The sequence below is a fragment of the Strongylocentrotus purpuratus genome, unplaced genomic scaffold (assembly GCF_000002235.5).
Source record: "Strongylocentrotus purpuratus isolate Spur 01 unplaced genomic scaffold, Spur_5.0 spur5_scaffold_15, whole genome shotgun sequence".
In the NCBI taxonomy this organism is placed as follows: Eukaryota; Metazoa; Echinodermata; class Echinoidea; order Camarodonta; family Strongylocentrotidae; genus Strongylocentrotus; species Strongylocentrotus purpuratus.
The window spans coordinates 20,280,580-20,295,755 of NW_022145600.1; the positions used below are offsets into that span (position 1 = coordinate 20,280,580).

A 15,176-nucleotide genomic window follows, 5' to 3' on the forward strand; every position below is an offset into this window, starting at 1 on the left:
CGTCGTAAAAAGTCGGAGGTCCTGCTACTCATAGATTGCTTTCGATTCATCTCTGCTCCGAGGGATTGAAGGAAGAGAGCGGTGCTTGGAATCTTCTCCATGCAGATGCTAAGTCGCCATCGATCAACAGGCAAGGGGCAATTAAGGACAACTTTGAATTTCGATTGAGAAAGGTACGAAAGAGAACATACTTCATTAAATAGAAACCCGGTGTAGAATGAGTGAGCACATCCATAAAAAGACAGCAAATGGACTCTATGTTTTCTAAGGACTCGTCGGATAATGAAAAGACGCTTTGAACCGGCTTGGTTTTCATCATGCTCATAATGTATTTCATGTTTTTGAACAAAAGTGTTTTTCTCGTGAACAATTCGGGACTAGTTTACGAACTTTAAAGTGCTATATAATGGATAGACATTTGTATCGAAATGGACAATGACAAAATGGTAGAATGGTTGATCTTCTGCTTGTTATATTACGTCTTTTGTTTTTGTATTGTGATACATCATGTGGACATTTTTTCTGTTAGAACTGTAATACCTTCCTTGGAGATCACCTCGGATTTTGAGCCAACTATCCCTTAACAAAATGTACTTCCTATAACAACACAGAGCCACGCTTTCTTAAACGTCTATGCCTCACTTTCCATTTTCATTGAAGTACACTGAACCAATAATCAGACGTTAACGCGAAACGAGGAAAATTTATTGCAGGTCATTTACGATGGCTCCATTTAGAAATCATCCCTCTAAATCGGTTAGGCATTTGCCAGGTGATAGGCCTTAGACTAAGCCTGACTTTCAGTTGATATTCCTCAAAGTATCGTTGATCAGCTAGCATCACCTCAAATGGCGAGATAGTGAGATAATGAACAAACATTATAGAGGTAATCTCTTATTCCTTTTCCATCTAAGGATAGGAAATCAACCCTAAGTGTTATAACCATGGAAACGACTTTATCTAAGTGCTCTATAACTCTCGGATTCAAATTAATACCCCCCAAACATTTCCACGTTTCTGACGGATTTGATGGATTTTAACAGGAACAAAAATAATAAAGGGAAAAGGGATTCAAATTAAGAATGGGAATTGAAAAGGATTAATAAAAGTGAAACAAGGAGAAAGAGAAACACCTAAGAGAAAGAGAAAGAGAGAGAGAGAGAGAGAGAGAGAGAGAGAGAAGGGAAAGATATAGATGGGTGAAACACAAATTTACATAAGTAAGAGAAAGGAAGGAGAATATTACTGCTAATCGGTGATAGAGAAAATGCATATGACACACTTTCGCCCCGGAAATCACACTCGAAAAGCAGCCTTATCAGATGCCGGAGGAAAAAGTGCATCTTACGATGGATGAAGTATAAAACTATCCGCCAGCAATTATAATTTCCTGACCTTTAATTTGAGAATTTGTTTCCAATGATGGTCTTCAAATTGAGGTTTTCTCTTGAGAGACAGAACGAAGCTGTCTGTATGCCAACCAATACTGTCTGAGTGCCTTGCGAGTCAAATGGAAAGTCGGAAGAAACACTGCATGCCCATGGTAGCTGGCCCACGCTCTTTGGACAAGGGTTGACAGGGGGGCATAGCGTACCCCTGCTCCTCAAAGGAAGAGTCACCAAGATATATAGAGATGGAGAGGTGAGAGAAAGAAAGCCAGAATGCAGAGAGTGTGCCTAAATTAGAAGCATGGTTATAACGAGCCTGTTCTTAAAACATAATCGTTCTTGATTCCCATCTGACCATGAACAACGCACCTCACCCCTTGACAGCAGACTTCATCTCAGCCTGACCTTGGCGGAGTGCTCTATATTCGAGTGATTCAAATAATGACGAGTGTTCCAATTCTGACGACATTTCCATATGCGCCTTAATTCATTGCCAATTTGAAGAAGAGCAACCTTGGTTGATGGAGATTATTTGGAAGTATTTCCAAGCTTAGATTGATATGGCAGACAAACATAGACACGGAAATAACGGACGCTGAACATGCTGAAAGTTGGAAGAAGGGTTGCACTGGGTTCGAGGAGGAAATGTGTTCTACAGTTCGAGGGATGGAGGTCCGTTTTGCTTCTCACAAAAGTACTGAATAAAAGGACATAGGGAAACATTTCCGTCTAATTGTTCGCTTTGTCCTAGATCATGAACTGTACAAAGCATTTCGTCCATTTTGAAAGTGGCAATCCATTTTCATGTTCGATTAATGGTAATTCGCTTTAATAACAATTTTCATTTCCTGTTGTTCAACACTAAATAAGAGGTGATACACGAATACGGAGAGAGAGAAAAGGAGAGGGGAGGGGTGGAGAGTTGGGGGAAAGTTTTGGGTACAAAGGATAACTTTGGAAAGTCAAGTTTTTCAGATTAGCAGGGAAGGTCGTTGATAAAGATACATGGCTAAGCCCCTCTGGACGTTTCTCAAAGGAAGTCGGCTCCATGCATCGTACCACAATCGATATTTATCCATGGTCTACAACATGTGACCTAAAAGCCTAGCTAGAAAATCTTCTACAATCTTGATTCTTTTGGGTTCCCAAATGAACGAGCAATTTGGAAAGCCATCTTCCTTTGAAATCACAGGAGATTATCACTTTTCTTCCTTCGCTTCATCTGACCAAAATACTTAAATAATTTTACTTTAGCGCGTGTGCGAAACACAGCAAACAAATTCCCCGTAGAATTTCAAACTTTTCCGGGAAGATGGGGAAAGGGGGGGGGGGGGTGTATAATTTTTTTTGTGGAGTGGATAACTAAGAAATAGAACACCGCATCTATGCCAAGAAAACATGTAGAGCGCCAGTGACATTTGTATGCAGTGGGACATCTATCAGAAATTTTGTTAGAGTATGCATTCGCGCCAGTCGGACGCCATGCCCAATTGTCTATTACACATGAAAACAAAATGTACGCTATGTCCAATCTTGCTTATAAATGGTAAAGGGGTTTGTATGTTATATAAGTATATAAGCGCAATTTGGGATATCATGAAAATTGAAATCCAAGCAATTCCAGACTAATACCTCGCCCTGCACAGTGAAATAACCAGCTGTCTTGAAGCAACAGTCATGACTTGTGTATGCTTTGGACGTAGTGAATACATGTAACAGGACCGTGTTTTTATTCTATAACGATAGAATAGATCATACAAACATATTTGTATCCGTGTTTCTTAAATAGTCCGTGGTAGGAAATACTGTTAATTTAATTTCAAGATGAATTATTAATATTGGTTCAAGATTTTGAATCATACTACTGTTGGACATTATACGCTTAAAAACGAAGCGCCAGACAAATATACAGGTCTGCAAATGTACATTATCTCTAATGTTCGGAATATTGAACATTTTCTCTCATTGTTATTTTGCCCCTTTCATGGATTATTATGACCCTAATATCCCCATCGAAGACATTTTCTCAATTCCGACTCATCAGTGAGTCGGCTTCTCTTGTCATCTTTGGTATTGCCTCGCGACCAATTTCCGAACTACCTGTTGCCTCGGGATTAGTATGGCATTCACTGGCCACCATGTTGCTGCACACGCATAGGCAGGGCGATAATTGAGGGTGCGCGAGTTTAATAGTCATCCAGTCACACCGATGGGACGAATCCGGACCGACAACAGACAAAGTAAACGATCACATAACCCTTGAATGGCCAAGACTCGGTCGCTTTGGAGTAGTTGTGGAGTCGGTTTGGGATGTGACTGGGGTATGAAGACGCCTCCAAAACCGACTATTTCGGACAAGGGTCGATAACTCGATATATCTCTGATTAAAAATTATTGTTCTGTTCACATGGTTCCTTTCCATCCCTACAATGATTGGATACGTTTTTCATGAAATAATAAAACCTTAAAAGTATATTTCATCGAACATTAAACATATCCTAGAAAACTATCAACAATTTCCTTTACTTACCATGTAAAAAGCCGCAGTTCTTGACGAAACAAATGCGATAAGTCCTCTCGAAAATGTAAAACGAGCCAAAGATGTTTCTGCAAGAAAGAAAATGAAGTATATAGCGATTATTATTATGCGTCCTAATTTTGTGCTCGTTTTATCCTAATTTCAAAGGGTTTTATCAAGCCGCCAAATTTAACCGTATAATAACGAATTATTAGCCGACTTTCCGGTCTGGATGCCAAAATCCATCAGAATACCCATTAAAAGATGTAGGTTGAAAACAAAGGCTTGAAAAGCATATTAACGTGTATTATATACTCTCCAAATGCATAAGTTGTCGCACGTATCAGCTTAAAAAATATAATTGTAATCTTCTTCGAGGTTGGATTCAGCCAAAGCCTAGAGTAAAGGAGTTAAAATGGCTTACAGGTGATCCGCATGTCTCACTTACACTCCATTATAAAGGATCTCGTTTCTTACAATATATTACCCATTAACACGCAATTATTAAAACTTTTTAGACTTGATGGATGTTCAGATCCTGTTCACACCGAACAAAAGCTGTGACAAACTTTAGATATGAATTAAGGTATCTGGAAACTTTTTGATCGACGTTTGGAGTGGTGGTGCTGCAATATAACTTTATTCTTATCTTAAACTATACAGCAAATTGGCACCCTGTAATATGACAAACACGGGCCATCAAAATATGTAACTCGACCACAAAGTTCACGAAAGTCAGTAAATTTGAGTACACCCTGTATCACATTCTGAATACCGTTGCACCCCAGCTTTGCTGCGGTGTCGTCGAAGCGCAAGCAACAGGGAAAAAAAAGTGCAAACTGTCTCGTCATACAAACTGAGATAACAAACGCTGTCTGAAATCGGAGATGGCAGAGACAAGATAAAAAGAATTCGATTAAATTTCTGCGTCAAAAATAGGTCAGCTGGTTACATTGAACTACATTTTCCTACCGATGTGTTTTTTTTCTGGGCTTTTGGCAAGAACGTGAGAGGCATGTTTTCTCCGACGATCGGCCGTGTTCCGATATTCTTTCGCTGCTTCCTGTATAGCTATGCGCTCAAATACAAGCAGAGACGGAACTCGCGTTAAAGATAGAGCGAAGACATAGTGAAGTTATGTGAAGGTGTTCGATTACCTCAGGGCTTCGTTGGCTACGATTCAGGCTTAAAATAGAAAAGGGGATAGGATATATATAGGCCCTACGAAAGGTCAAAGATAAGGTCGAGTACTGGTAACGAAAATATATTTTGAAAGAGACTACAACTAGTTCTGAATGGATGATTACATGAAGTAAAAAAACACACATAAGTTTTCAAGTAATCAAAATTATTCCAACCAGATAAAGTCTTCTGGAAATCACAATGAAAATCTCAGAAAGAGTTATGGGTATATGGGACTACAGAAACAGGTGGTATCAATATTTGGTATAAAGTTGTAAACGGCTTCCATACACATTGGAAACAAAAATCAACATATTAAGAACAATGTTTTTCAATGACCAATGATTCTATGTTTTTCAACATGGATAAGAAAAAAAAAATTATAAATAGCACTTATTTTGTTTCGCTATTCCTGAAAACTTGACCTCTTTAAATGCATCACCAAAAACGCGAACAAATTGCGGCCCTATGACGTTTTGTCTCTCTTCAAGCAGACGGAATCATGAAAACAAAAATTATCTCCCCTCATCGGAAGCAATTTTAAGGCAATCAAAGATATTGAAAGATTGATTACATGCGCCAAATGAAAAAAAATCTGGATTATTTCTTTTCTTCCCGGTGCTGTTTAATTCATCACACGTGGAATTGTCATCGAAATATTGAAAGAGACAGGTCAAAACCAATTTCACAATTCTGGAAATGGCATTGAACGTACAGAAGGTATTCAGGACATTTACATTAACATAATTGGCATAAAGATCAGAACTGTCTACTCGTACAAACATGTTATTAATGACATTCGTAGATATGCGATGTCGTTTAATTCACGAAAATAGTTCGTTCACAGTATATTCACTGAAATCTCTTTTACATTTTCGGAGCGTTTAAAATGTATTCCGTAGACATGACGATTTGAAAGAATGTATAGGCATGGTACAGAAAGAGAAAACTTATATTTGACTTCGAGTGAGATAAGAACATTATAATTACTTGTTATCATAATTTCAGATCTAAGGTAGATTACGATTTTTCATTCGAGAGAGAGAGAGAGAGAGTGAGGGAGAGATACAGGTTGGCTGAGCACAACTTAAAGATAAATCCAACCTTGATAGCAAAATACTCTAGAGGAAAACAGAAAAATCAAAGAAGTACAATGGTGAAAGTGCGAATGAAATCGGACAAAAAATGAGAAAGTTACGACTTTTTGAAAGTTGTAATCACTATAGGCTCTTCAAACTGGCTGAATGTAGTATTGGGCGGACAACTTCCTCTTTTGTTCTAACACACAAACTATCTAAAATTCCAATTTTTCAAAAGGTCACGAGTCAGGTGCTGGGTCTATTATCTTTATAGAACCTGTGATAATATAATATCCATAATACATTTTGAGTAGTGCCCCTTTCTTGTTTTTTGTGTTTATATGTAAAAGACAAAAGTCGAAGAAGACTAAAAACCAATCATTTTACTGCTCTATAGCTTCGCAGTTGCTCTCTTAAAATAACCTCGCGAAAACATTAATTGTTGAACCGCAGTCAAGACCAATCGATAAAGAAATAACGCTATTCCATTTGTTCCCATCGGTCATTGGCTTTGACCCCTTTTCATTATTGAAGGCAGTCTGCGTGCAAGTCCAAAGGGGACAGATATATGCACCCATTTCTTGTGGACATAGTCACTCATTTTAACGGAGTGGCTGTAACTACGTTTATCCATTTTATTTTTTTAATCAAGTTAATGGTACATTTGAAACTTAAGGGAAATAATTTCATTAGACATACCATGTATATTGCATCATTATAACAGTAGTAGAATGATAACAAAAAGCCATTGCGCACAAAACTTAGAGAGTGACTTAATAAAATGTATTATATTATTGAATGTTGTATTGTATATCTGATTTCCTGTCATAATTACTGTTCTGTTGGAAATGAAAAATAAAACTGAAACTGAAACTGAAACTGAAATTGAATACAATTAAAAGAGAGAGGGAGAGAATTAAAAGAAAGAGAGGGAGAGGGAGAGAGAGAGAGAGAGAGAGAGAGGGGGGGGGGACAATATATACACGTAAAGAGGAAATGACAAGACGAGGAAGAAGGGTGAAGAGAGAGATTAATGCGAGTTGGAAAGGGAAAGATGGGGGGGGGGGGGGGGGGGGGGGCGTGGTTACAAGGTCATGGACATAATGGAGAAAAGAAGAATTCGGTGGGTTGACAATAATTTCTTAAACAGGACAAAGACGTTTTGATACAAAGATTACGACTTGGAGAAAAGTTTCCTGTCAACATTTCATTTCAATCAAATCCAACGTGGCAATCTGGCGAGAAACAATATCTATATTGAATCTGAGGAAAAATTTGGCGCCGCGTCGTATCAAGTACGTCATTTTTAATTGTGAAATGGTACCCTTGACATGAAGAAAGATAGATAGAGAGATAGATATATAGATAGATAGAGAGAGAGAGAGAGAGAGAGAGAGAGAGAGAGAGAGAGAGAGAGAGAGAGAGAGAGAGAAACATAGGGAGAGAGAGAGAGAGAGAAAGAGACATAGGGAGACATATAGAGTAGGGGAGAGAGAAAAAAAAGAGAGAGAGAGAGAGAGAGAAAGAGACATAGGGAGACATATAGAGTAGGGGAGAGAGAAAAGAAAAGAGGCAGAGAGAGAGAAAGAAAGATAGAGGGGAGGGATGGGGAAGGAGGGAGGAAGAAAGGACCTGTAGGCATAGCTAAGAGCCGAGAGGTGAATAACCGACCGTCATTGAAAACGATAGGGTGGGACTGTTGTTTGCAAAGTTTTGCTACACAAGATAAAGCAAGGGGGATTGACCGCACACCAACAAGTGACGTGCTCGATGGATGTGATGGGAAAGAAATCGACGACGATGATGACAGCGATCATGACTTGTGTGACGAGGGGTGAATAACCACGCCGGTGACGAGGGATGCGGTTGGAAGAGACAATACGAGCTGAGGATCTTATTGCCTAGGTACCAGAGGCTGTCTGAAGATGGGCTTACTAACGTCTTCTCATTTGCATTCATTATCTTCTTGCCTTTGTCTTGTCTGTCTTGGGTGTCTGTGTCAGTATGCCTGTTTGTCTGCCTGGCTGTCTGTCCGCTTGTATTTTTTTCTGCACCTCTCCATGTTTGTCATTTATTTCTGTGCGACTGCCTCCCTTCTGCTCTCCCCCTCCCCCTCTCCCCCTCTCCCTCTCTCTCTCTCTCTCTCTCTCTCTCTCTCTGTGTCTCTCACACAAAAAGACACACTCACTATCTAACACTCTCTTTCTCTTCCACCCTCCTTTTCCCTCTGTATTTCCCTCACTCTCTCTATTCTTTTACTCTCTCTTTTTCACATTCGCACGCGCGCGCACACACACCCTCTGAAATAACACATACCCTTCTTTTTGTTTTAAAGTTTACCTCGTTTTCGTTTGTCATTGAATATGAAAATAGCACACAAACTTTCTTCAAAGCAATATACCATGTTGTTGTGGAAGCAGAGGGAAAACAAAACAATCGCAAGAGTTTTGTTTTTACGAAGAGCTTAAATATTGAATAACAAACACACTTAACAAAATGCATACATCAATATAAGTAGTGGGAGGCTACCTATATACATGACCATGACGACATATCATTTACACTAAAAGAGATATCCAAACGAGTTTTTATTTGAGACTCTAGGCACAGCTAGATAACAAAAACATTCGAGATGATCGGAAAATGTTATCATGAGATCCAAGTTCCAATATCCACCAGCAAAATAGAAACCTGGACAGTTTGTTTTCCGCCTAACTGCCACAAAAGCCCGATATTAAATGGCAATATTTTCGTCCCATGAGGCGAGAGAGAGTTTTGTGAGATAAAAACAACAGTCGATTCATGGAAGCCCGAAAAAACGTTTTCATGAGATTTTGGATTGTGTTTACGAGATCGTTGTTGATAACAAAGTTATTTTGTAGGAAGATTTTATATTTTTTCACTTCACTTCAACGAACGCGAACTTAAATATTGCTCATTCTTATATGCATATAACAGAAAAGACAACGACAAACATCGGGCAGTTAGATGGACTAATTCGCAAAGATAATTCAGGTAAATTCAAAGACCAATTTCTTCTCATGATTATTAATATATTATTAACCTACCAAAGTTTCTCCTCAATCCATAATGGAATTGAACATTCGGTTAAATCGTCTTGTAAAGGAAACTCTCTACACACGCACAATACATTTCGTATTGTTTATCACATGTATGTATATTAGTCACTCATGTAAAATGCTATATGTAATATTATTGTATACAATGTGAACTTTGGGAAATCATCACTATGGATCTTCTACATAACGTCCCATACAAGGTGCATGCAGTCAAAACAAGACAGCTCATGGCGACGACCAAACTTAAGCATACCTTTGACTAGAGACAAGGTCAAAGGATTCGTCGTGTCAAGTTTGTCACATCGTCAACACAATCAGGGAAAGGGAAAGAAAGCTACAGCAAGAGCAGGAATAAAAGGAAAATACTTGTCTAGCGGCCTTCACCCCATCTTCTCGAATCATCAGACGGGATGTCAGTTCCCACTTTCTTCTTTCAAGGGAGAAAATATTCGCTTGGGTTCACTTGTTGGACCGATGCTGAATTTGAAGTGCTCTGTCCTGGGGCATATTATTGAATTATCCTTAGAGCAGAAATCACGGGATTTTTCGAATTCTGCATCGGGTAGGAGAAGGCCTATGTACCCAGTGTGAACGAGAAAAAAAAAGACAAATGTTTGAAGAGGACAGGTGAAGGGATTTAAAGATAAACTTTAGTACTGGTAATGCGATTGCATTGTGAAAGAAAAGGTGTGAAAGGATCAGAAACAGTTGATCATGTAGCATGTAAGTATTGGTGTGCACTGCAAGGTTCTGGAGTCATCAAAATCATAATAAATTTGACCAAGTCTTGGTAAAGTAACAAGCACTCACATAGAAAGCTATATATGGGACAACACACATGGTGTCGGGGCTAGTACTACCTTGATTTCCTTGTCTTTCTATGCTCATTACTCAGCCAGTATACATTTTCTTCCAAAATTGTTTGGCACATGTCATTTATTTGTAATCTTGAACATTCAGTGTAAGTTTCGTTTGATTCTGTGAGAATTATTATTTTTGTTACCATTACTGGAGTTTATCTTTAAGAATGAACATTAGTGGGGTAAGAAGGGTATGATGTAGTGGCAGAGTTTAGGTGGAAAATGGTGGAAGAGGGATGAGGGTTTGCAGGGGGACACGACTCGTACAGGAAGGACGCTGCCTCTAAAATACAGGCAATCGTTCACCCTATGACGCAATTACAATCACATTTTTGAGGAAATAATGTTATAATCGCACTAGGATTAATTCAGTGATGTTAACATCCATTTCACTTAAGCCGTCGACTACTGAATTGTCTGGGTCCCATTGGTATAACACAGGGACCACCAGGTTCCCGTCAGCGAAGGGTTAACTGCTCAGAATAAACGCACCTGCTCGCAGATAAGCAACCAGAGGACCTACCAATTCAGGCCATAGTCGAGGGACTTGGTAATGGTGGATTAAACAGGTTGAAAGTGGCACATCAACTTGGTTTAAAATACGGGACTTCCTGCATACATAGCAGACGAGACAACAGGTGCAACTCAAGTCTACCTCTAATAAGGAAAACAATCCTCAAGGAAAGATAAATCTTTCGATTCGGGATCAAAAATGTTCATATGAATCTTAAATTGAAAATGCGGAAGGACGTTCAACTAGAGAAAAAGACCATAGTCGGCTCGGAGTCGGGATAATGTCGGACGAGACATTCCCCTGTAAATTATGTGTGTACCTTGTATACCCTTGAAAAGTGAACAAGGACGTTGACATGTTTGCATCATTGATCAATCTTTGCAAAACAGTGGATGACGCAAACAAATTTGTTTAAAATAGACAATTATTGATGCTGCCTATAGAAAGAAAAAATATAAAGGGTTTATCATTTTGCAAAAAACAACTTTAGATTGATTTTATCATCACTTAAATATTGTCAAGCAACATAAAAAAATATGTTGTTGTGATGAATACGAACACATTGAAATACATGTGATCAAACGGTAAGGAACAAACAAGCAATCTGTTAACAATTTCCAGGAAAACTCAATCTAGACACCGTTCACGTATTGCGTCAATGTAATTATTGATTGCACCCAGAGACGTCATCCCTGTCACACCAGCACATCGCGAACTAAACTACCGATAACAGGCCAAATCTTAGCCATGTGGGGGATATGTACTCTCTTGCTCGGTCTGTTATCGGTCGGGTATCGGTCTCATTGGTGTGACTTTGGTATTAGTTAGTTCCGCAGCATGCAAAATTGCATCTCCGAACACCTGAACCAAAATGATCAACGTAACTGTGTATGGTGCTTCGTAAAAAGGCACTACTATGACGAAAGTACAGGAAAATATTAAACAAATAAATGGAAAGGGGAAAATGCGCCAGATAAAATGGAAAACAACTTGCAATATGCACAATACCAAATTAAAAAAAAGGCGAATATTCACAAGATTCATATAATTCCAAGTTGATAAATAATTGGACCACCGAGAATTAAGGTCATGAAAACAGTCGTTGTTCGTTTAAATACTCATGCAAGCTGTCGTATATTCATTTCTTCTTTTAAGGATTCACAAAACTATGAGTGATTGTACACTCACCTAGCTTAAGGGCCACTTAGTTATCTATGAATAATAATTATACGCAATATTATTTTTATTGAATGACTCACAAGCTCTGCCCCAATATATCTCCTCCATTTCTTCTCAACCTCTCCTCTTCTTCTCCGCCTATACTTTTCGTTCGCTACAAAAATCGTAACTGTGTCCAGATTTTATAAGGTCAAGATATCCCGGATGATTTGATTTTACTTAACTGAATTATTTAGGTGGACAAATAATCTGCCTATTTAAGTCCTTTGGGGGTCACGTGACCTTTTATTCTAATGGACGAGCTTGTGACGCGGTCATTGCTTTTCTTGTCACTGTATCAAGGAAATAAAATAGTTATTCTAATGGACGAGCTTGTGACGCGGTCATTGCTTTTCTTGTCACTGTATCAAGGAAATAAATTAGTTTTCGCTAATGCGCTTGACCTTAAGTTTAAGCTGAGATACGCACAAAGATTTTGTCGTAACAAACGGTCATGCAATTTTTAAGTGTAGGAATTATGTAGGACTATTACTGGTACATCGTTTACAAACTTGATACAATAAAAATCATACCGAAACACATTTATTTTCCTTTGTCGTCGTCTTCTTCTACTTCTTCTAATTATTATCATTATAAATATTTTAATTTCCTTCATAATTAGTACTAGTATCGTTATCATAACTGTGATAATCATTATTATTATCATTATTGTTGTTATCATTTTCATCATTATCATTAAAATTATTATTATAAAAAACATCATAATAATTAATATCATTCTTATCATTAACAGTGTTACTGTTATTATTCCTGATATAATTATCTATCTAACAATATGATAAGCGGTGTCACTGACCTAATCTTATATTTATGTTTTGTTTCGATTCATACTCCTCTATAAATTTTGCCTCTTAGCTCCCTTTCCATATGCTGTCAATTATTCTTTGTTTATATCCCCTCTTGCATCTCCCATCTTTATTAAATTGTTATATTCCTCTCTCTTTTTATTTGTCTGTACATCTTTCGCCTGTCTCTCATAGCCTACACTATACCCACCCCCTATCACTCTCTGTCATATAATGTATATCTGCTTTTTTAAACACAATATACACATGTCACTCAAGAACGTCATTACTACCCTAAGTTTTATTTCCAATCTGATTTGTTTACATAGTATCACCAAGAAAAATACTCTCATCTCTTCGAAGATATGCAAACAATAATTAAAGTACACAGAACTTGATAGCTCTATTAATAGAGCTACTTTTCACTAACATCTCTCGATGACCGCATACATTGCGTGACGATAATTTTAAAATAACCTTTGGTCAACGGTCATAAGTGATATTTCCCAGTTTCGATGAGGTATAAATGAGAAATAGAAACTGCAATTTTCTTTTACCTTTTTGTGCTTAAGTTATAAAATATATAATGTTATAAAAAGTGTAAGTATAGCTCTGACTGAAAACGGTAAAAACTAAAATATCATAGTAGGTAATAAAAGGAGTAGATTACAATGAACCGTTACCTGTAATACCAAGCTCTTTACAATATCAGTTGCAAACGGAATTTGACAAACCATAATAAGTAATAATTTTCAAATTTCAATGAAGATGTTTCAAATGAGGTATCAGCATGAAATAAAATTTACATGTACCCCTTCGTTTGACGTATACAAACGAGGCAAACATAATATTATATTAAACTATGGTCAGGCTAATGACATTTACAATTATTGCTTATAATAGTCCAATCAATTAGACCTACATGTTTATAAAAAGAGGTACCATGATACATCAGTACCAAGGTTTCGTTCTATCAATGGTATTTGGAAAACATTAACATGATTAAGGAGCTCTAATGTTACAGTTTTTAATGAGGTATTTACATGAAGTATATAGAAACAACAATTTGTCTTCATATGAAATATTCAGAAGACATAAATTCATATTATGTTCTAAGATCACAGTGTATAAGACTATTAAATATAATTTAATCGGTGTTACCATTGTCATATCTCTCAACAGATACATTACCATTGATTTATAGGACTATATTATAATATACGGCATGGCATTCTTTATAATATCACTAGCAAACAGATTTTGACAAGGTCAAAAGAAACATTTATGGGGTTTCGATGAGGAATCAAATCAAATAGAAACGGTCGTTGGCCTACATTGGACATAGAAACATAAATGTTATAGTAAACACAATGTCGGGCTATAAATAAGAAGATAACCCGTGTTAGCACAATATTTACTGTCATTTGATAAATCAATGTATGTTTAATTGGATTAAATTATAATATAACTGCACGCAAGCCTGTTTGAAAATTGATCGCATTATAATTCATCCCCTCCAAAGAAAGACAGTAGAAAACTACTGAGTAAAAAAAGACACACATAACGAAGCTTTCCAGCTTAATATTTTCCTATCTGAATCTGTTTGAATGTCATTTGTCAGTTTCACCTTTTTGGCCTGTTCTTGAACTAGTTTTTATCCAATTTACCAATTAAAAGGATCATTTTTGTTCAACTTTATATTGTTATGCTTCATCCTCCATCCTAATGTCAAGTACACACTGACATTTAATTTGTCTCACAGTTTGTCTCTCTATGTCCTCTCTCTTCTTTCCTTTTTTAATTTGTCTGCTTTTTCCGTAAAACGCCAAATGACCCCGGGGCAGGCAGGCACTTACTTGTGGCCGAGTGCATGTATTCGCCGCAGAATGCATCTCGAGCCCTCGGGCCAGGCTTGGTGCATTATCCAGGATGACATTGTCAGTCCCTGCCATCAACGACCTGTAGCTCTCTCTCTCTCATATCTCATATCTCATATCTCAGCCACCATTTTTGTCCGACCCCATCCCACTTCATCCTTTTTCTCATTCTTTCCCGTTTAATATTCATCTCTGCCACCTCCCCCTTATTCTACCATTGTCCACCTATCCTGACATTGTCAAGTATTTGGTTGCGCAATGGAGCCGTGAAGCTATAGGCAACGTATAAAGTGTATGTCCATTAGAAAAGTTCTAGTACCGTTTATGGAAACACTTAAAATGATCGTTAGATCACATATCTTGGAGTGATTTCCGTTGCAAACGTCTCAAAATTGAACTTAATACGTCTCAGGTAAATCTAAAAGCCACCTGGGCCACAATTATAAAACAATGTTCGTATACTGTACCTTCCGAATCCAATCATCGCATATCATTTATCATTGCTTTATTTGCGTATACCCATAACAATTTGTACTACTTTATACTCTGGGACGGGAATGCTTGTAATTGTTCTCCTTATATTACGATCGTAAAGTATAATGAAACGGTGGCTAGACTTGATCATATATCTAAACGAAACGGAGGGCAATTGAC

At 37.6% G+C, this 15,176-nt stretch overlaps 1 protein-coding gene across 1 annotated transcript in view; it reads right to left on the minus strand.

The window, feature by feature from the left end:
• Window positions 1–15,176, minus strand: part of LOC762451 (D(1) dopamine receptor) — a 55,601-nt gene that overhangs the window by 22,316 nt on the left and 18,109 nt on the right. The window contains exon 2 of the mRNA XM_030985798.1: window positions 3,919–3,995. The gene's annotated coding sequence lies outside the window, so the exon portion shown is untranslated. The remainder of the gene's footprint in view (window positions 1–3,918; window positions 3,996–15,176) is intronic.